The sequence below is a fragment of the Gekko japonicus genome, unplaced genomic scaffold, assembly GCF_001447785.1.
Source record: "Gekko japonicus isolate JY-2015 unplaced genomic scaffold, Gekko_japonicus_V1.1 scaffold999, whole genome shotgun sequence".
In the NCBI taxonomy this organism is placed as follows: domain Eukaryota; kingdom Metazoa; phylum Chordata; class Lepidosauria; order Squamata; family Gekkonidae; genus Gekko; species Gekko japonicus.
Genome location: NW_015171532.1, coordinates 44,824 through 65,728, shown reverse-complemented (window position 1 = coordinate 65,728; position 20,905 = coordinate 44,824). Strand labels below are relative to the sequence as shown.

The 20,905-nt window shown below is 45.1% G+C and overlaps 1 protein-coding gene across 1 annotated transcript in view; it reads left to right on the top strand.

Moving 5' to 3' along the window:
- The first annotated feature begins 7,752 nt into the window (after positions 1–7,752).
- Positions 7,753–20,905, top strand: part of SERTM1 (serine-rich and transmembrane domain containing 1) — a 25,524-nt gene continuing 12,371 nt past the window's right edge. The window contains exon 1 of the mRNA XM_015419598.1: positions 7,753–7,835. The gene's annotated coding sequence lies outside the window, so the exon portion shown is untranslated. The remainder of the gene's footprint in view (positions 7,836–20,905) is intronic.

Sequence of the window (20,905 nt, the reverse complement as noted above, 5' to 3'; positions counted from 1 at the left end):
ATGCCTGGCAGAAGATGAGGTGCAGAGGCGAGAGGTGGGCAAGCAGAAGAGGCACTCAGCCAGCCACACAAGCTGCATGCAAAGAAACTCCTGCCGCCCCAAGCTTCAGGGCTGCCATCTTTACTTTTTTCCCACCATAGAGAACAATGGAGGGGATAGGGGCAACCTGTTTGGGGGCCCATAGAAGTGGACCCCATGGTCCAATGTTCTTCACACTTGGTTGGTATCTTGGGGAGAGGCTCCAGCAGCTATCCTGTGAGTTTGGAGCCTCTCCCTCAAACTCCCTCCCCTCCACCCCCCAGAATATACCCTATGTTTTTGCCATTGACTTCAATGGCCCATAGGATATAATGGGGCCGAAATTGACATTCGGCTGGCCCTTTTTCAGGCCCAGAGTTCTAGCGCGGAGCCTGAAAAAGGAGGAAAGGGTGGGGGCGGCTCTGCAGGCCTGAAAAAGGCTGGGAGGGCAGCTCAGCAGTCCCCCCCCCACGGTGGTTGCAGTTGCCGCCTAAAGTTTCTTTCAGCGGCCATCACGCGTGAGGTGGAATTTGCCCCTACGAGTCCAAGGCCACCACCCCGGGGCTCAGGGAGGCAAGGGAACGTTTTGCCCCCCCCCCGCACGGGCGTCGCAGCTGCCCCCACTCCACACCTCAAAGAACATATTATAGCACTGGAAAAGGTACAGAAAAGGGCCACTAAAATTATTAAGTGGATAGAACACCTTCCCTATGAAGAAAGGTTAAAGAGGCTAGGGTTCTTGAGCTTGGAGAAATGACGACTGAGGGGTGGCACTATAGAAGTTTATAAAATTATGCATGGGATAGAGAAGGTAGAGAAAGAAGTACTTTTCTCCCTTTCTCACAATACAAGAACCTGTGGCCACTCAAATTAATGAGCAGTAAGCTTAGAACAGATAAAGGTGGTGGACCTCGTCCTGATGGCACCTGAGTTTTGGCCGCTGTGTGACACAGAGTGTTAGACTGGATGGGCCATTGGCCTGATCCAACATGGCTTCTCTTATGTTCTTAAGTTACTGTGTATCATTAACAATTTATTTGCACCTTGTTATAATAGGTATGTATGTTGCATGTCAAGGGAAGCCTTTTATGCATCCACCTACAGAATGAGTAGCATGCACCAAATGTGTTCAGTGAGTGTGGTTCATCCTATAGAACAACATTTCCCAATATTTTTTGGTACGGTGACTCACAAGTCCAAATTACTTGGGATAGTGACCAATCTGGGGCTGGTCTAAGATTTTTTGATACCCTGGGCACCCATCTAGTTCAGCATTCCATTTTCTACAGTGCCTAACTAGACATTTTTGGGAAACCAACAAATATCACAGAAACGGCACAACTGCCCCTATGAACCTCAAGCAAGTTGCATCCCAACATACACAGCCTTTGCACATGAAGGTTACAGGTCAGAGTGTGGTTTCAAAAATACAAAAGAGAGAAATGGGAAGGGCCATGAGGGAAGGCTGGCCTGTGAACCACTTTCAGGGCCTTTGCAACCCACTTTTAGGTCCTGATCCACAGGATGGGAAACCCTGCTATAGAATGTAATACTGAATGAAATAGTGGGCTTTCTCTCATTGGAGGTCTTCAAGCAGAGGCAGTGTAGCCATCTATGTTGGTGGTGCTCTACATTGTATTTCTTATATTAAGCAGTAGGGTTGAACTAGAAGCTCTTTCAGCTCTACAAAATACCACGTTGTCTTGTTGCTGTAAGATTCACAGAGATCAGGATCCATACAATTAAGAATCTGATAGGACTATGATTTTGTACTTCCCCCAAGTAGTATAAAATTCCTTGAACAGCTGCTCTTGGGTCTGTTTCCTTGTGAAGAGAGAGGACTGGAGACTTATCGTGTTTTTGTAACATCTGTTTATTTACAAATGCACAGCTGAGCATAGAGAGAAGGCACCCAGACCATGCTCATCTGTCAGCATTAGTTCCCCCCAGAGCGAAAAACATCCCTTCCCCTGCCAGCTGCAAAAACTCAGACTTCTGTCTCCTTTGCTGGCTCTGCTCCAACTTCAGACTGTTTCTCCCCAGCCTGCAGCCAAGAAAAAGGGATTTGATATAGATCATAAGCACCATCCAATTAGAGATGATTAGACAAGCACCTTCCACTAGATCTAGATACCTCATGACTGCCATTGCTCATTATCAGGCCATCCAAATATATAAACATTCTCTTCACTTAGCACAGCACAACAGTGTTTTCATTTCTAAAAACCCTCTCATGCTGCTTCATGTGGTTTATATGACAAGGAAATGGGAGAGTTAAGGTATATACAAGCAAGTCCCACAAAAGCAGTGATGACCACTAGTTTAGTTTATTTTTTTATATCAATTCAACAAATCCTGGCCCATAGAGCTATCAAGAATTAATCCTTACCTCCATAGTCACTCCTTCGGATAGTGACCTATTGAGGGCTTATTATTAGGGCAGCAAACTGGGGCCACACAGGACAAGACACTTCCATGCACAAGAGAGCCCTTAGGCATGCAGAAAATTCAATTATACTGATATTAAAAAGACAGAACTGTTCCCCCTCATGACTTAACTCCTATTGAGAATTTATGCCCCCCCCCCGAGGCACAGAATGATGAGGCAAGTTGTGGGTCATATTAAAGGGGGGGGGAGAAACATAAAGGGATAGGGGAATTGGCATGCTTGATCCCCAAAAGACAAAATGCTGGAGGTTGTGAGGTACGCAAGTTCCCACATAAAAAACTTTCCCATAGTGCCTAGTTAGAGAATAAATGCTTCACTCAGGTTCAGAGCTGGCCCATGCTCCCCTAGACCCTGACGTAATCAGTAGAGGACAAATGCTCCACAGCTCAGCAGTCTCCAGTCATGGAATTGCCTAACTGTTGACTCCTTCCCCCCCTTCCCAGTTCCTTGCAGGCCCTCTCTAATGTATTTCCTCTAATAAAAAAAAAATGATGGCCGAGTGCCTATCAGGCAGCAAAACCGAGCTGCTCACAGCTAAGGGGAACACAGGCAGAAAACCGAGCTGCTCACAGCTAAGGGGAACAGGTATGTAGAAAAAGCATTGCTTTATTAGTTTAAAAAGACCCTTCCTCCCAAAAGTAGGACCATGAGTCTCCAGTGGGCATATGGCACATTCAGCCTGATTAGGGAGGTACAAGATATTGAAGGAAACTGAGCATAACTTAAAAGAAAAACAGAGGCAAAGGGAGAAATTGACCTGACAGAGCCCATAACATCTGAATTTTTCCTTGAGGTTGAGATTTGGGCCAGGTGATATGAGGTGTGCATTTTCCAGTTCTATTTTACTACCATCCCCAGTCTAGGTTATAATATGCTATTGGGTGGGTGGGTGTGTTATATATGGCAACCATTATAAAGAATTGTGATGGAAAGAATAATTAGTATATGAGTACAGGGATTCTTCTCATCCTAAATAATTGGGCCCTACAAGGATTCTTGAATCTGTAAAGGAGTAGAACCCCTAACAATATATCCTAGCACTGGAGTAAAAGTGGGGTTGGGGCACATACACAGTGAGATACACAATGCTGGACCCTTCTTCTCCCCCTTCCCCAATTATCTAATGCAACATGAGAAAAGAGAAGCAAAGATATCCCTAGTCTACTGCCCAGATTGAGGGGCAAAATTCAGCAGCCAGGACAACCACACTCGATTGTTGAGGTACAGGGTCGGGACACTGGGTTGAGTCACAGAGCCCCTCCTGTTGGGGTATGCACCCCTATAGAGCTGCCGTTTTCCCACTGTATTTGGAAGGACCTGCTTGTAGAGAGCAAGAGTGCCAGGCTTCCTTGCCTCTCTTTGAATGTATACTGAGAAAAGCAGCAGGACAGCAAGGTGAGGTAGCTTATGGTAAAGAGGGATGTGACCCTTGGCTTATTCCTCAGTATAGAATGCCTCCTGGTGCCTGGCTTGTATTTCCTGCACCCAGGTTCAGTTCCCAGCATCTCCAGTTAAAAGGTGAGTAGGTCATTTGAAAGAAGTCCACCGAAGACCCTGTACAGAAACTGGCAGTCTGAGTAGACCAGGGTTCCCTAATGTGGTACCTGGTGGCAGCATGGTCCTTGCCAACACCTTTCCTGGTGCCCAAAAAGTGTTTTTACAAAGTGGGTGTGTGACTACACTGTGCAGGATGCTCAAAACACACATAAAAGGGGGGGGATGACAGAAGGCAAAGTCATTTTCTGCAGGGTTCTGGTGCATTCTTCTATTACAGGCTCTGCGTGAAGAATTGACATGTTGGCCAAGCTTGACAGAGAGAGTCATTCTCTTCCTAACAGCTCTTCTGCCACTGTGATGGTTTGTATCACTGAGGAATTCACAGCCAATAAGCAGCTTATATAAAAACCAGCCGCATGACAACAGCGATGAACTCCAGTCAGAGTGTGTGATTTCAGGGGATCATTACTTGGTCAGCAGTGACAGCTTTTAGGGTGCAGCCTCAAAACATGTTTTCAGTACTAAGGCTCAGCACTGAGGTTCAGTCTCAGAGTACAAGAAGTAATAATGAAGAATATGCCCTCTGAGAATGCACAGAGTGCCTTTCACTCACTTGTGAATTTTCACAACCTGACCCAAACATATCTGGGGCAGGTAGAGGTGACAGGTGTGGAATTCTAACATTCTGGCTAGTTTGATCCCAAGCACTGTTACTTTTAGAAACTAGCCACTTGTTAAGTCAGTTCTTCTGACTCCTTTTCCTCTGAGTAAAAAGGGGTGAATTTCAGATTTACAGCAGGTATTTCTTTCAGAGGTATGTGTTATATATTCTCCAAGCACAGGCCTAATTATTTTGCTAGGTAAAGTCAAAGTTCCCTTCAGCCTTAGCGATACTAGAAAAACGTACCAAGTACAGGTGCTCTCTAGGGTTGGCACCTGGAGATCTCCAGCTATTACAACTGATCTCCAGACAACCAAGATCAGCTCCCCTGGAGACAATGGCTGCTTTAGAGGGTGGACTCTGTGGCACTGTACCCAGCTGAGGCCCCTCCCCTCCCCAAGCCCTGCCTTCCCCAGTCTCCACCCCTAAAATCTCCAGGTATTTCCCAACCCAGAGCTGGCAACCCTAATATGGCATACTTAAGAAGAGCTGCACAGGATCAGAACAAAAATCCATCATCCTGTTTCTTAAACTAGACAGCCAGAAGGCTCTAGGAAGCCCTCAAACAGGACCTGACAGGATCTTCCCATATGGCCCAGTATCCCGAACATACTGTCCGCCTCTGAGCCAAGAGGTTCCAATTCCACTATCAGGGCTAATATTTGCCTTTCCATAAATTTCTTCAATGCCCTTTGAAAGCATCTAAGCCAAGGGCTCTCAGTATATCTTGTGGAAGTGAATTCCACAAACAAATTGTGCACTATATGGAGTACTTTTGACAATTTATCCTGGATCAAGTTCCGCACAAACTAAAATGACATCACTCTCAGTAGTGATTACTCCCTAGGAAGTGATCTGGTGGATTCAATCTGGGGATGGTAACATTTGTAAGTAGGGTTGCCAACCTCCTGGTAGGGCCTGGCGATCTCCCACTATTACCACTGATCACCAGACGACGAAGGTCAGTTCCCTTGGAGAAAATGCAGCTTGGGAGAGGGGACTCTACACCATTGTACCATTCATGGAATGCAAAGCAGAGGCCTTAAGATCATGGCTGGAAACATCTTTTTTCCTGGTCTTCATTCGTCCCCTCAACATTGAGCCTGATTAAGAGTTTTGAAGACTGGAGAGTTCGCATGCTGTGTTGTGTTATTTTGACTGGTCTTAGTAAAAAGTAATACATTGACTTTTGTTCTTCAGTTCTGCTTAGGAGCAATGTGGCTAACTGAAACCTCTTTCCTCCATCACTGACCTGGACAGGCAGCACAGTGAGATGGCAATGAGGTGGCAGAGAGCTGAGGTGACTGTACCATTTCAAGCTGCCGAGGTGGGATGCCACAGTTCAAAGTTTCCCTATTTTAATACATCCCTGTAAGTGGAAAACTAACTCAACATGTGATAGGTTATGCTAGACCCTTTCCTCACATTGTCTGAATATTTACTGCACGGGAACATTAAAAGTGTGACTTTCCTCACCTGCAATCTGCAGTAGTACTATACATCCCACTACCTCAAGTTTCCACCACAATAAGATGCACCTTGAAGATATCTACTCCTATATTTATGCTAATAACTGAAAACTAACTTTTATTCATAAGCATTTATGAATACATTTTGGAATATGTGTTGTTAGTCTTTAAGGTGCCACTGGATTCCTGTTTTATTTTGCTGCTGCAGATGAACATTGGCTACCCATCCGGAAGATTCTGCCAGCTGCACTCTTCTGCAGGCCTGGGTGGCCATTCCCATGACGGTTATTTGTCCTGTTGGGAAGTGGGTTTTTTTCCTGCTTCTCCACAGCATTGTGGTAGATTTGTGAACCCTCTCCTGGGGTTTCCCCAACTTTTCTGCAATCTGTCTCAAACCTGCTCTCAAGTTTGAGCAAATGTTTTGGGTGGCTGCTGATTTTCCCACCCACATGGTAGCCATTTTCCCTATCCCTGTCTCTGCAGAGGCCATTTCCTCCCTTTTTATTTTTATTTTTAAATGGCACTGGAATATCATTATATAACATTAAAACAACCTGTATATCAGGTTCTCTGAACTCCCAGCTTTCATTTTTTTTAAAAGTATCTAGCCCCTTTTATTGTAGAGATATGTTGTTGTTCAGTCGCACAGTCGAGTCTGACTCTTCACGGCCCGTGGACCTTTATATATGCCTTTCCCTTTATCTCTTTGCAATGCAACAGGCTGCATACTGTTTTAAAAAGATGAAAGCTGGGAATTCACATATTTATATAACATTATATTGTTTTAACAATATTCTACTTCTCTCTTTAAAACCCCCGCAAAGGCTCAGGTGGCCAAGGCAGGTGGCTGCTGCTGAGGGACTGGGGCAGTGAAACTGCATGGAAACCTGCCATGTGGAATCCCCCTTTCCCCCTGGGCTTTATCAGCAGCCACAACAGCAATAGGAAAACCGTACAAACACATGCCCACGTCCACCCCACAACAACTGAAATTAAATGTCACCAAGTCGCAACGAACTTATGGCGACCTGTCACGACAGGGGGGATTTCAAGGCCAGGGATGAGCAGAGGTGGTTCGCCATTGCTTTCCTCTGCACAGCAACGGTGTCTTCATTCAAATGCTGCCCGTGGCCTGTTCTTCTTCTGCAGCTGAGAGTTAAGGGCCAAGGCGCCTGGGACCCAGCAGGCGGAAGTCCTGGCGACTCTCTTTCTCTGAAATCAACCCAAACTCCTGCTGCACTTTAAAAGGTGACCTTTTTTTTGCCATAAGAGAATGGTGCCACAAGTAGACTAGAATCCGCTTTTCTGCCAGAGGCACGAGGAGTTATTCTCCGCCGGCGAGTGCGGTCCAGACAGGAGGAAACACGAAGTTCGTAATTAGCGGAGGGTCCAACAAATCCCGCCTCGCCCGTTCCACCCAAGGCGCGCAAGCCTCAAGCCCAGCGAGACCGGGCCAGGCGAGGAGGCGGCGGGGGGGGGGCAGAGGCGAGGGGACGGGATTCTCTTCCAATTTGGGGCTGGAGGCGGTTGGTGATTGGACAGCGGCGGCCTCTCTCCTCCCCGGGAAGGCTCGGCGGCTCGGCCACGCCCTTCAGGCTCCTGGCCGCGGCCGGCTGTGGAGTGTGTGGCGGCTCTGGCGCTGCTTGGGGAGTCGCGGAGAAGAGATCCGCTCTGACTTGGACTGCCTCGTCCCTTCCCATGTAGCCTCTCCCGGAGACAGCGGGACATCCCTTCCGATCAGGTCAGTGAGCTTGCCGCCGCTTCCCTTCCCTTCCCTGTTGCTCCGGATCCTTCTCCTCTGCTTGCTTCTGCTCGAGGCAGTTTTTAAGCCTTGGGATCTGCAGCAGCCTCTCCCCGGAAAGCCCCGGGAACAGCTTGCAGGTCGACGGCGTCCTGGCCCCACCAGCCGCTCCTGCTGCACCCAAACAAATTTATGTCGAAGGAAGCGCCGTTCGAACTTATGCCGAGCGGTTTAGGGTTTGAAGCCGTTGCCGCCCAGGTCGTGTGTGTTTTACTCGGAGGTCCCACTGAGTTCAGCAGGGTTTACTCCCAAGTAACGTGCACAGAAAGCGTGAGGAATCGGCTCTCTTGGGTTTGTTTCCGAAAGTGGAGAAGGAATGCTGTGTGTCACTCACTGTGTGTATGGAGGCAGGGCTTTCTTGCAATGGGGAAGGGTTTGGCACTGCAAGTTTTAGGGAGGCTGTACATTCTGTAGTGGTCTAGCCTTCAAAAACACCCACCAGTCACGGTCACTGTTATTGACCCAGGTTGTAATTGCATCACATGTCGCTCTGGAACCCAACCGCTTCCTCCTGTTGAAGAGCAGAGCTCTTCCCAGTCAGATCGTTTGCCCTCTGGCTGGTGTCTAGAGGGCAAAGAGTTCTGGCCAGTACCATTCTTTGTACCAGCTGTATCATGCACAGGTTAGGGAGCTGTGCAGATCTGACTGTCCAGTGTGTCTCCTTCAGTCGCCCAAACACAGAATAAACCAATTGCTGACATGCAAAAGGGACCATAAGGGATCTTGTTAGTCTGGCGTGCCCAACCTACCTTAGCATGAATCATCCATGATAATGCATTACTATTGGGCAGCAGGTCAGTTAATGTTTCACAACCTTGTCTGGAATGCTAGAAGTGACTCTCCAATATTCAGATTACTGCAGGTTGTTTTCCCCAAAATTCTGACTTTACATAGGGATGATGTGAGATGAAAGAATGGGGCTGTCAGATTTCCTCCTAATTTCCTGAGACAGAAATGTAAAGGCTGGCTCACATACGCATTATGTACCTCCCTGGTGGTTTGTATGGCCATCTCTGGGTGCGAATTGGATCCATGGGGGGAAAGTACTGTGTTTGAGAGGCTGTGAAGTGGTAAGAAAACGGGATCTGCTCTGCTTAAACCTGTGGGAGTGTTTCCCACAGCCAAGGGTTCCTTTTCTGCTGCAGATACAAGGTGCTGCCATGCATGTGTAAACTCAGCCCAAGTGTGGCTTCCCTTCAACTCTTGTAAGCGACAGAGAAGTCCCATTGGACAGCAGCTTAAACAGAACACAAAAGAGAATATTCTCGAGATGAAAAATATCTGCGTGGTTTTTTATTCTTCTGTTGAGTCCTCTCATCAAAAGCATTTGATGTAGATCTGGCTAGAGGGGGCCTCTGAAGTGGAACATTTGGCAGCTCCTGGTGCTTATTTTGTTCCTTCCTTGATTTTTTCCAAAAATGCTTCCTATCTGCATTCATATATGCAACATTTTACTTAAAATGGGGGGAAATGCTGTTTGAGCGTTTCGATCCAGATCAGCTTTAACTTTATGTTTGCTATTGAAGACTGGAGTTCAGAAGAACAGTGGAATTCAGTGGAATGCAAGTATTTCAAAGTAATACAAGGTTTTCCATCCTGTGCCTTGAAAACAATGTTTGGGGTTCGTTGATGACCTCCATTCTTTTATGGTCACATTGCTACTGGTAGCTATCTACATTACTGCACATGTCGCCAGTGTGTCAGTGAGGCATAAGGTCAGTCTTTGAACAAATGATATCAAAGGAAGTAGCAACACGCTTTTGGAAAGCTTGACATCAACAAAACAAATCTCTTGCCAGATATATTTTGATCTAGCATAGTAAAAGAGCATGAATAATTATATATACCAAAGTTTACTATTTCCTTGTTTGATCTTATGAGGATGAGAGTGAAACTTTTATTTTCAAAGTTGTCTTATTCTTAAATAATGATGGACTGTAGAAGAACATATCTCGAGGCCTCTTTTACAAAAACAAATCAGGAAATGCATTAAAGCATTCACTTTTAAAAGATGACATAAATACTGTATATAGCCACAGTATACATTTCTGCCTGTTAAGAGCATAAGAAAAGCCCTGCTGGATCAGGCCACTAGTCCATCTAGTCCAGCATCCTGTTTCACACAACAGCCAACTAGTTGCCTTGAAAGGTCCAACAACAGCATAAAGACCAAGGCCCTAATGTTGCCGCCTAGCATTGGTATTGTAGGTTTTCTGCCTCCCCGTGGCTAGTAGCCATTGATAGACCTCTTCTCTATTAACGCCTTTTAAAGACAATTATGCTAGTGGCCATCACCACTTCTACTTGCAATGAACTCCTCTGTTTAATTATTTGTTGAGTAAAGAACTATTTCCTTTTGTGTGTTCTGAACCTATTTCTCTACAATTTCATTGGGTGCCTCCAAGTTCTGGTATTGTGGGAGAGGGAGAAAAAGCTTTCTACTTTCTCCCCCTCATACATAATTTTCTAAATGTCTACTGTATCCCCTTAGCTATCTTTTCTCTAGACTGAAAAGTCCCAGGCTCTCCAGCCTTTCCTCATAGGAAATATGCTCCAAGTTCCTTGATTGCATTCCTTTGTGCTTGTTAGTGTCGCTTGATGTAACTCAAGAGCATTATATTGCAGGATACTCCTGCAGATATTTTGGAAGTGAAGTACAACCAAGGTTTAATACATAAGGTGGCCCCAGACTTCCTGTTGACACATTACTTTTGTAGGAAAAAAACCCAAGATTTGGTCAGTCCATAGGTTAATGGCAGAACACGTGATGATTTGCATGCATAAAGTTCCAGATCCAATCCCTGGTGTCATTAGTTGAAAGGATCATAGGTGACAGAGCTAGTAAAAGACCATTTGCATGAGTCTCAGGAGAGACTGCCAGTCAGAGAAGACAAGAAAGCTTGATATAACGATGGTCTGCTTTTGTATATGGCAGCTTGATATGTTTATGGCCATATGTATTGTGTAGAGTGCAGTGATGAAAATCTCACAGTTCTCAGTTGTTGCAGACAGTTTTTTTCTTCCATCTTCCTTGAAGGAGCTTAAGAGTGGCATACATGATTTCCCTTTACAGTGGCCACCCTGTGAGTTAAGATTCAGCCGGGTAGCCGTGTTGGTTTGAAGCAATAGAACAAAGTTCTGAAGACATCTAAAGAGGTGTGCATGCACATGAAAGTGTATACCCAGCATTAAGCTCTGTTGGTTTAAAGATGCGACTGAACACAGACTTTGTTCCTGTGAAGTAAGTTAGAGTGAGGGCTAGTGATTGACCCAGGATTGCCTGTGAACTTTGCAGCTGGGTGAGGATTTGAAGCTCAGTCTCCTCAGTCTAGGGTCTGGAATTGTGACCACTACACCTCTCTCACACACTCCCCCCTGTCTTTTTCGCTCTCTCTCTCCAGATAGCATGTGTTGTGGGATTGATGACATAATATATTTAAACTCATACCTCAAATCAGAAGGCTGTAAAACAGGTTGCCCACTAGCCCTGATTTCTGAAAGAGTATACAGTTTGCCAGTACAAATTAACAACTCGCATTTTAAAATTTATCTATGTTCTGTGATGTTAGAGCATTCATACGTTGTGCCAGTGTGGTGTAGTGATTAGAGCGTTGGATCTGGGAAACACGGGTTCAAATCCCCACTCTGCCATGGAAGCTTGCTGGGTGACCTTGGGCGAGTCATTAAACTCCCTCAGCCTTCCCTGACTCACTGGGTTGTTGCGGGGACAAGATGGAGGACAGGAGAATGACGTCAGCCACTTTGATACATTGTTGGGGAGAGGTATAAATGAAGTAAATAAATACATTTATTAATTTATGAAGAAAAGAGCAGAAATCAGAACAACTCTACAAAAGGGTCTTTAAAATGCTGTCCACTGCCCCACAGTGTTATGTGCAGCTCTGACTGTTTTGTTACAGCTTCATTGTAAAATAACTGATGCAGTACAGAATAATTTCACCAGTCAACAGAAAATTCAGGTGCTATTTATTATTAAATTAGGGCAGAGCTTGAGTTACATATGTGGAGAGTTGTGTTCATGTTCTGTATCTTGTGCTGGAAGAGATAATGGGTATGAGGCAACCCCTGAGGTATCTTTAGCTGTTTCCTGGAATGCGCCAAGACTGGCATGCAGTCACGGCAGGAAGAGATCAGTTTTAATTTCAGGATAACTGGAGTCAAGTTCAGATTTGTTGCTCAGCCATTTGGCCATTACGATGCATAAGAGCCAAATTACAGGCGTTTAGACACGAAGAAATATTCTCAAACATAATTGGTGATTCAGAGTACAAATGAAATCAAATATTAATATCACATCACGATTACAGATAACAAATTACTGAACTTGCATCCATGAGGGCTGACCATAAAGAATAGTTACCTTTGCAATCAGCGACATAAGAGAAGACGCATTCACTGCTGCCACTGCAGTTTTTTCAGTTAAAAGTAGTTATGAAAGGAAATCTGTCACTTAATATGATAGCTAAAATATAATTGGTCGTTTTCTTGTGTTCATATCCAACAAGAAAACCATGTTTTTTAGATAGACTCTAACAAGGTCATAATTTACTATTATGGTTTGTTTGTCAGTATCTAGACAACTCATGTGGGGGTAGCAGTCAGAGTGTTGAACAGGACCTGGGAGACCCAAGTTCCAATACGTACACAGCAGTGCAGCTTAGGGCATGATCCTTTGAGTCTGTCTTTCAGCCTAACTTACCTCCCAGTGTTGTTTTGGTGATAAATGGGAGGGGAACCACTCTTGGAGGTGGGGTAGGATAAAAATGGATAAATAGATCCATAGTTTGTAAGAATCCTGACGAAAAGGACTTCCTTAATTTAAAGGAAGGTGTCTGGCTATTCTTCTAGACCAAGAATATTATGTGGTAGGAAGGAACTCTGACCTGGATGGGCCACACTAGCCCAATCTTGTCATATCTTGGCTCCTAAGCAGGGTCAAGTTAGTACTTGACCACCAGGGAAATCCAGGATTGCATGCAAATGTAGGCAGTAGCAAGCTACCTCTGTTTGACTTTGAAAACCCTACGGGGCACCATAAATTGGCTGCAGTTTGACAGCCGTTTCCACCATCTGGAAGCCTTACATCTTTGAATATAGGAGTTTTTTTGGTACTAGTGTGCCAAGACCATTGTTTTAAATTTCTGATGGCGCATTATAAGCTATTCCTAAAAATGAAGAGAAGATAACTTGCAACCATTGTAGTCCTTTTGGTATTTATGAAACTAAGGCTCATGTCATCAGTGCTGAAGAGACCAGAGATCTCACTTCCCAGGTTTGGGGAGGAATGAAATCAGTCACGTAGTGATGTTTTTGATGGTTCATGCATATACAGATTGAATAAGAAAGGAGCGAACAATTAATTAATTCTCTGTAATCTCTCTGAAAGAACCTACTGGATCTGTTAAAACACCATTCAGGATTGTTCTTTCCCAATTAATAAATGTAAGCATCTGTCCATATTCAGTAAACCCAGTTTCAGCTAAGAGATATCTTATTTTATGAAGTCAAGAGTTTATGATATAGCTATAAATGTGCCATACAAACACTGACTCTTGGATCCTCAAATATTTATGCAAAAGACGATTCAGGGTATGACAGAAGGCAGGTGAAACAGTTTGTGTAAAAGCCAGTTTGTTTGTCTACCAGTATATCATGCAGGAACAACCCACGATTCTAACATACCAGGTGAATGTAAGCCTTTGCAGTGGTAGGAGTCCAAAATATAGTGTACAGATGCACTCAATGAAGGGTGCATTAAAAAAAAAAATACCACCAGATCTTCTGCCCTTTTCCTGAGGCTGTGGTGGACATGCCTAGGCTGTGGCAACCTTTCAGATCTCATGGAGAACTTTTAAAAGGCTCTTGAAGCTGTGACATGTTCCTCTGCAATTTGAGTGGTTCCAAGGCTCCATCTGGCAGAGTTGAGCCCCCAGCTCTGAAGCCAGAGCCAAAAGGTATTTTGTTGCCCCAGACAAGATATACCCACCCTCTCCTGGGCCCACACCACTGCCAGCCAGGTCTAAGCCAAGGCTTGGAGAGACAAGCCCAGCTAGTGAGACAGGCCCAGCAGGGTCTTACCAGTCATTTCCTCTGCTGCTGATGGCTGGGAGCAAGCCAAGCCTCTGTGGAGCTTGGACTCCCTCCTTACTGTGCCGCCCCACTCACTCACTTGGGTGGCTCACAGGAAGCAGAGTTACACTCTTTAATGTCAACAGACTTAGAAGTAGAAGAGTCGTCATATATACCCTGCTTTTCTCTATCCTAAGGAATCTCAAAGCAGCTTACAATCGCCTTCCCTTCCTCGCCCCAGAACAGGCACATTGTGAGGTAGGTAGGGCTGAGAGAGTTCTGAGAGGACTGTGACTGGCCCAAGGCCACCCAGCGCGCTTCATGTGGAGGAGTGGGAGAATCAAACCCAGTTTTCCAGATTAGAGTCTGCTGGTCTTAACCAGTATACCGCACTGGTTTAGGGTTGTACTGTTGGCTGGAGTACCAACTAATAGTGTCTGAAGCAGAGGTGTCGAACTCATTTGTTACAAGGGCTGGATCTGACGTAAATGTCACTTTGTCAGGCTGGACCATGTGTGCCATAAAATGTAATGCCAGGTACATGAGATACAAACTGTATAAAGGATAGCAATTGGTAAACTCTGAGTTGGTGTGTCCTCTCTGCGAGGCCCAATGGGCTGGGAGGGGTGTGCAAAGGAAAGCCCACATGGGCAGGCTGGAGAGGCAGCAGTGCAGCACTAGGCAGACACTCCCATGATGGTCCCATGCAGATGAGGTTGTTCCGCTGTGCTGAAGCCACCATGGAGTGGCTCCCCCCAGCACTCCCTCCCTTGCACCAGTTGCTCATGGGCCACTTAAGAGCCCTTGATGGGCTGGTTCTCCCCCCCCCTGGGGGGGTCTTATGTTTGACACCCCTGGTCTAAAGTTCATGTAATGCCACAGTGAAGATCCTGCCCCTTCTTGGGGGAGGGACACTGTTGATTATGACCACAAATGTTGGCAGGCTATCAAGACCAGCCAAAATTGGTAGCCCCCTGGCTGGTATATAAGGAGGTATCCCAAAAGGGGAGTTCTCCATTGCAGTGAAAAAGATGCCATAAATCTTCAGTAATCTCTGCACTGAAGGATATGTGCTGTCATTCTTGCTGCCTGTACACACATGAAGCTGCCTTATACTGCATCAGACCATCTCCAGAATCTCAGGGGGAAGTCTTTCACATCACCTACTACCTGGTCCTTTTAGCTGGAGATGCTGAGGATTGAACCTGGGACCTTCTGCAAGCCAAGCAGATGCTCTTCCACTGAGCCATAATGCCTCCTTTTTGGAGAAGAGACAGTGCTGAACAAAGTTTTGCTATATATATTTAGTGCATTTAAGTTTCCACTGCTGCAAAGTCTTACAGAAAGGGATAGTTGCATGCCAATAAGGTCTGTTTCCCTAGAGTTCTGTGTTATGCTTCCTTTGAGAAATAAGGGTTTTGAGGTCAATAGAAATAACAGGAGGCAAACAGAATGTCTGCCTTTTATGAATAACACTTTTTTTTTTCTTATGAAAACTATAGGACTGGGGCTGGAATTGAATGGAGTGCTAGGGTATATACACAGGTGAGTCACAGGAGGCAAAGACAGTTGCAGACGGAGACCTGAACGGAGATGTATGTTTGATGGGAGGAGTGGAGGTCAGCAGATAGATGAACAAAAAGTTAAAATATACAACTGTTAACAACACAAATAATAAGAGATTTTAAAAACTGATATTCATAAATTTCAGGAATATTAAAAACTCGATAGGCTTGCAGTTTTCAGGAGGGCATTTTTAATTGGCTAGTGAGATCTTGGAAGCTAAGCAGGGTTGGCTCTGGCTAGTACTTGGATGGGAGACCTCTAAGGAATACCAGGGTTTTGATGTGGAGGCAGGCAATGGCAAACCACTTCTGAACATCTCTTGCCTTGAAAGCCCCACAGGTTCACCATAAATCAACTATGTCTTGATGGCACTTTCCACCAGCACCACCAGCACCATTTTTAATAATCTCCTACAATTCTGAGGTTTCCAGTGGGCATCTCTTAACTGGGAGTTCCACTGTTTCAGTGCCATCATTTAGAAGGCTCTGCTTCATGTGGCCATCAATCTAATCTTTGTCAGAGGAAACACATAGAGCAGACTATTTTTGGAGAGGGAAGAGACTGTGCTGTTTGTGAAGATTGTCTGCTGAACTGATGATCATGGATACCAGAAAATGACAAGGGCCAATATGTACATTGGAGTTTCACAACATGTATAGAAAACGTTAGTGCAGTAGCTGTCACTGTAAGCCTGTGTGTGGATGCACTCACCAGGGAGCTAGGACTGGGTGCAGTCCCTTCCCTTAATTGCAGCTCTCTGTTGAGTGTGTTCTTTGGTGTAATGTGTGAGATAGCCCTTAGTGGGTTACTTCTCAGAGCCTTGTTCTCAAAGCATGCTACAGTCAGTGCATTCCAACAAAAGAGCTCTATGCCAGGAGAAGCCTTTACGGGGTTTTTTGTGTGTGTTGCAGATGTGGCATGTTTAGTCGCTTGAGGATTCTGTAGGAATTCTCGCCTCAGCTGTGATTGAGAACCACTGTGCGGCATGCAGTCTGCGGAAGAAATAATCAAATGCAGTGTAGTGTGTGAAAAGAATTTGCTGAAGGACCTCCTAGGGCAATGAGAAAGGATTGGAACAGAAGTGTAATAATTTATATTTGTCTCATTTGAAGAAATGGCACACACCCATGCTCATCCTTTCCAGAGATCCCCCCCCCCCACAATAATAGGATCAATAGAAAATCAGCTGGGGCGGCATGTTTGGGGAGCAGACTGTGTATTGAGAAGCATGCACTGCTGCTTATAACTTTACATTTAGTTCGGTGTCTGGAATGATACTTCTCTGTGTAATCAATCCAGTTCCTCAGGAGAGGGTGTGGTTCATTTCCATTATCTGTTTTTTTGGCACTGAACCCTGAAGTAATAAATGTCATCACAATACTTGGATGTTAACACTGTGCTTAGAGGCAATATTAGTTGAATTAGATAATTTTCTTTATTGCATTTGGATAGATTTCGAGGATGAGTGATTCTGCGATAGATGGGATGAAAGCAACAGAATAAGGGAGTCATATCCAATGCAGGAACACTGTTCATCTAATGTAGTTCAGTCTACATAAGCTCCGAAGTGGAGAAATGAATCACACATCATGTCTGTTGTTTTGGAAGAAACATTTTGTAAGCAATTTTTGTTCTTTCTTTTATAACCATTGTCCAGAAGTCCTGTCTCCTTCGAGCCATTCTGTCTGTGCATGAGATCAAAGCCATTCTACACATCACATAATAGCAAAGCAGGGTTTGCAGCTAAGGTGCCATCCTAACTGGAGTTAACAGCCTTCTAAGTCTACTGAAGTCAATGGGTTTAGAAAGGTTTTACGTTGCTTAGGATGGCAATGTCAGTATTCTGCACACTAGTTCACCCTCCTACTCCTTATAACACTACTACAAGAACTTTAAGATGGGCTTCTAGGGAATGTGTACCTTTCAAACAATCAGCCAAGGTTGGTGAAGCTGTCTAGTTCTCAGTGGGGGGGAGGATGTTGGATTCCTCAACAAAGGGGTCCAGGAAGTTCTGGTGGATCTTGGTAGATCTGAAAGGTCTTCCCAGTGTTAATAGCTATGCTCTTGTGTAGGTATAACTATAAACCACCACCAATTGATTCCATTTATTACTCATATGGGCTGGCATATTGACATGAATCCCAGGATGGCAGAGTTAACTCACACATTGATGGAGACAAGCAGAGAAAGAAAAGGACCTGTGTCTGAAGCAAGCTCTGGAGGTTCAGGAACGAGAGACTTCGCAAAGAGACATTACAATTATGCTCAGTCCTCAAGTTCACTAGAATGATTGCCATCTATAGACCCCCGAGGTTGTTTTGTGGGACTACAGGGCACAGGGATAGCCAGATGCAGAGACCATAAACATCTGTACGCTGTTGTTAGGAGGCCATATCAGCAAAGGCCTTGATCTCTGAGTACTGTTTGTTGTCCCTCTACTGCAAATCGCTGTGGCCACCGTGTGAAACAGGATGCTGGACTACATGGTCACTGGTCTGATCCAGCAGGGCTCTTATAATATTACATTATAATCTGCCTCATGCAGAATTTGCATTATCTAAGAGATGCCTTATGAAAATGTTGTTTTTCTTTTCTCAGTTGCAGGAACAGAAATTGTTGCTATAGATATTATATCTAGTTTTAAATGACTTGCACTTAAATTAGACTTTTTATTTATGCCTGAGCAAGTTAAAGGTGACTAAGAGAAATTTCTGTTCAGAGCTGTTTTGAATTTATTTCTATTTATCTTATTTAAAACCTTTCTATGCCGCCTTTCTATCCACATGCGGTCCCCAAAGTGGCGAACACGAAAAAGTGAAACATTTCAGCATTAAAACATTTAAGACATTTAAAAAGTATCTAAAATAGAGTATATTAAAATATTTAAACAAGTCAATAAAAACATATAAACACACAACACACTTAGCACAGTCAGGGAGGAGGTCCAAGGCTTCACCCCCTCGCAGAGGACAACAGTAGAGGAGGCAAATGGAATCTCCCTGGGAAGGGCGTTCTAAACTTTCAGTGCTATGACCAAGGAGGACCTTACTCAGGTTGCCACTCATCCAGCAGAGAACCCAAAGCAGAACCTCTGAAGATGACCTAAGTGGACAGGTAAGTTCATATGGGAGAAGGAGGACCTTCAGGTATGCTGGCCCCAAGCAATGTAGGGCTTTAAAGGTCAATAAAAGCACCTTGAATTGTGACCAGAAGCAAACTGGGAGCCAGTGTAGATGGGACAAGACTGGAGTTATATGGTTCCTACAGCCTGCTCCAGTCAACGTTCTGGCTGCAGCTTTCTGTACCAACTGTAGCTTCCAGACAATCTTCAAGAGCAGCTCCATGTGGAGTGCATTACACTAATCTAATCTGGATATTACCAGAGCATGCACCACAATGGCAAGATCTTTCCAGCCCTTGAAAGACTGGCTTACCAGCCAAAGCTAGTGAAAGGCATCCCTGGCAACTGCTGCTACCTGTTTACCCAACAGAAGGAATGGGTCCAGGAGTATCCCCAGACTACAAACCTGCTCTTTTTTGGGGGGTGCAACCCCATCCAGAACAGGAGATATTCCAGTTTCTGTGCCAAACCTTCCCCTCCTCCACCAGTAGCACCTCAGTTTTGTTTGGATGTCTTAATCCTCATCTATTCCAAAACATGAACATGAAATTAAGCAAATTCTGGAGGATGATGGAAGACAGGAGGGCCTGGTGTGATGTGGTCCATGGGGTCGCGAAGAGTTGGACTCGACTGTGCAACTGTACAGCAGCAATCCCAAAACTACTTCCAGGTAACTGTTTACGGTTTCCACGGGGAGCAGGGCCATTTCACTTCAGTGACCAGGCCTGAAACCAGTTGGGATGGATCCAAACAATCTGCTTCATTCAGAAATCCCTGAAGTTGCCCAGAATTGACAGCTAGATATTTACCATTAGATGTGCTGCAAGTAAATGATGTCAGGAATAATAGCATTGTCTTTGTTTGAACATCCCAGTTTTCAGACAGAGCCATCTGTCAGTCTTTGGAGCATTTAAAATTCTTGAGTGACACTAGAAGATCACTTCTTGTTTTCACCACCCAAGAAGATCAGAAAGAAACAAGAAACCAAAGGGCTATTGTGAAAGTAGGCCTGTCCAACTTGTGACCAACAAGCTAAACACAGCTCACCTGGACAACCCACCTATGAACACATGAAGCTGCTTCATGCTGAGTCCGACCATCGGTTTATCAAACTCAGTAGAGTCTACTCTGATTGGCAGTGGCTCTCCAGCATCTCTGAGAGAGGCCTTTGACATTATCTACTTCCTTACAATTGCAGCTGAAGGTTCTGGAAATTGTACCTCTGGGACCTTCTGCATGCTAAAGCAGATGTTCTACCACCAACCCACGCCCCTTGCTATCATCAGTCCAAGCAGGCAGCAAAACCACAAGGTAGGGCTGGCTGGTGCTTCACAAGTTATGCAGCCCTGCTAGGGTTGCCAGTCCCCAGGTCCCAGTGGAGGTTCCTCCAGTTTTTGGGGCTTCAGCCTGCCCCCAAACAGCCACGGTCCTGCGTGACGTGATGACATCACCCAGAAGTGATATCATCACATTGGGGATCTCATGTGGGACAATCTGGTTTGAGGGCAAAACTCTGTGGTAAATTTGGCCTAAAACGGAACTTCCAGGTGCTGTCATCACACTGGGGACGTTCTGGAACCCCCCCCCCCCAAATCCCCCTGCTGGCGTGGAGACAGGACCCGGCAACCCAAAGCCCTGCCTTAGAAGAATGCTTCAAAACCTGACAGACTTGGAATTAATAAATCCAGAACGCCTCCCCAAAGGTGGATCTTGTCCTTATCACCACACTTAGGTAGTTCTACCCCAGAGCCAGCAGCACAAAAAGTTGTTCTGCAATGGACAAGGGTGGAAGGTTAACGCCACGGTGTGGGAACCGGGAACAGCAGTGCTGCAGCTTGCAACATTTTGCTTCTAGACAGTGTTAAATAAGTGCTTCAGCCCTGGTGCTGTCTAGGATGGGAGTGCTTTGTCACTAAGAGAATTCGAAATATCGTGGAACAAAGGGAGGGAGTGGCGGACTTGTTTCTATTCAGACTTTGATTTTAGTGTGCATTCTGAATGCTGTGATAGCTCAACAAACATCGTTCCATTTTGAAAGAAGTGGCCATTAAACAAAAGAGTATGCAAAATGGCGTGGGCCAGGGAGAAGTGTCACCATCACAAAGGACAGTCAAAAGATTAAATTGTAACAAAATAAAACACACACCCTTTCTCTCTCTCTCTCTCTCTCTCTCTCTCTCTCTCTCTCTCTCTCTCTCTCTCCTTCCCTTTACAACTCTCTCTCCACCCTTGT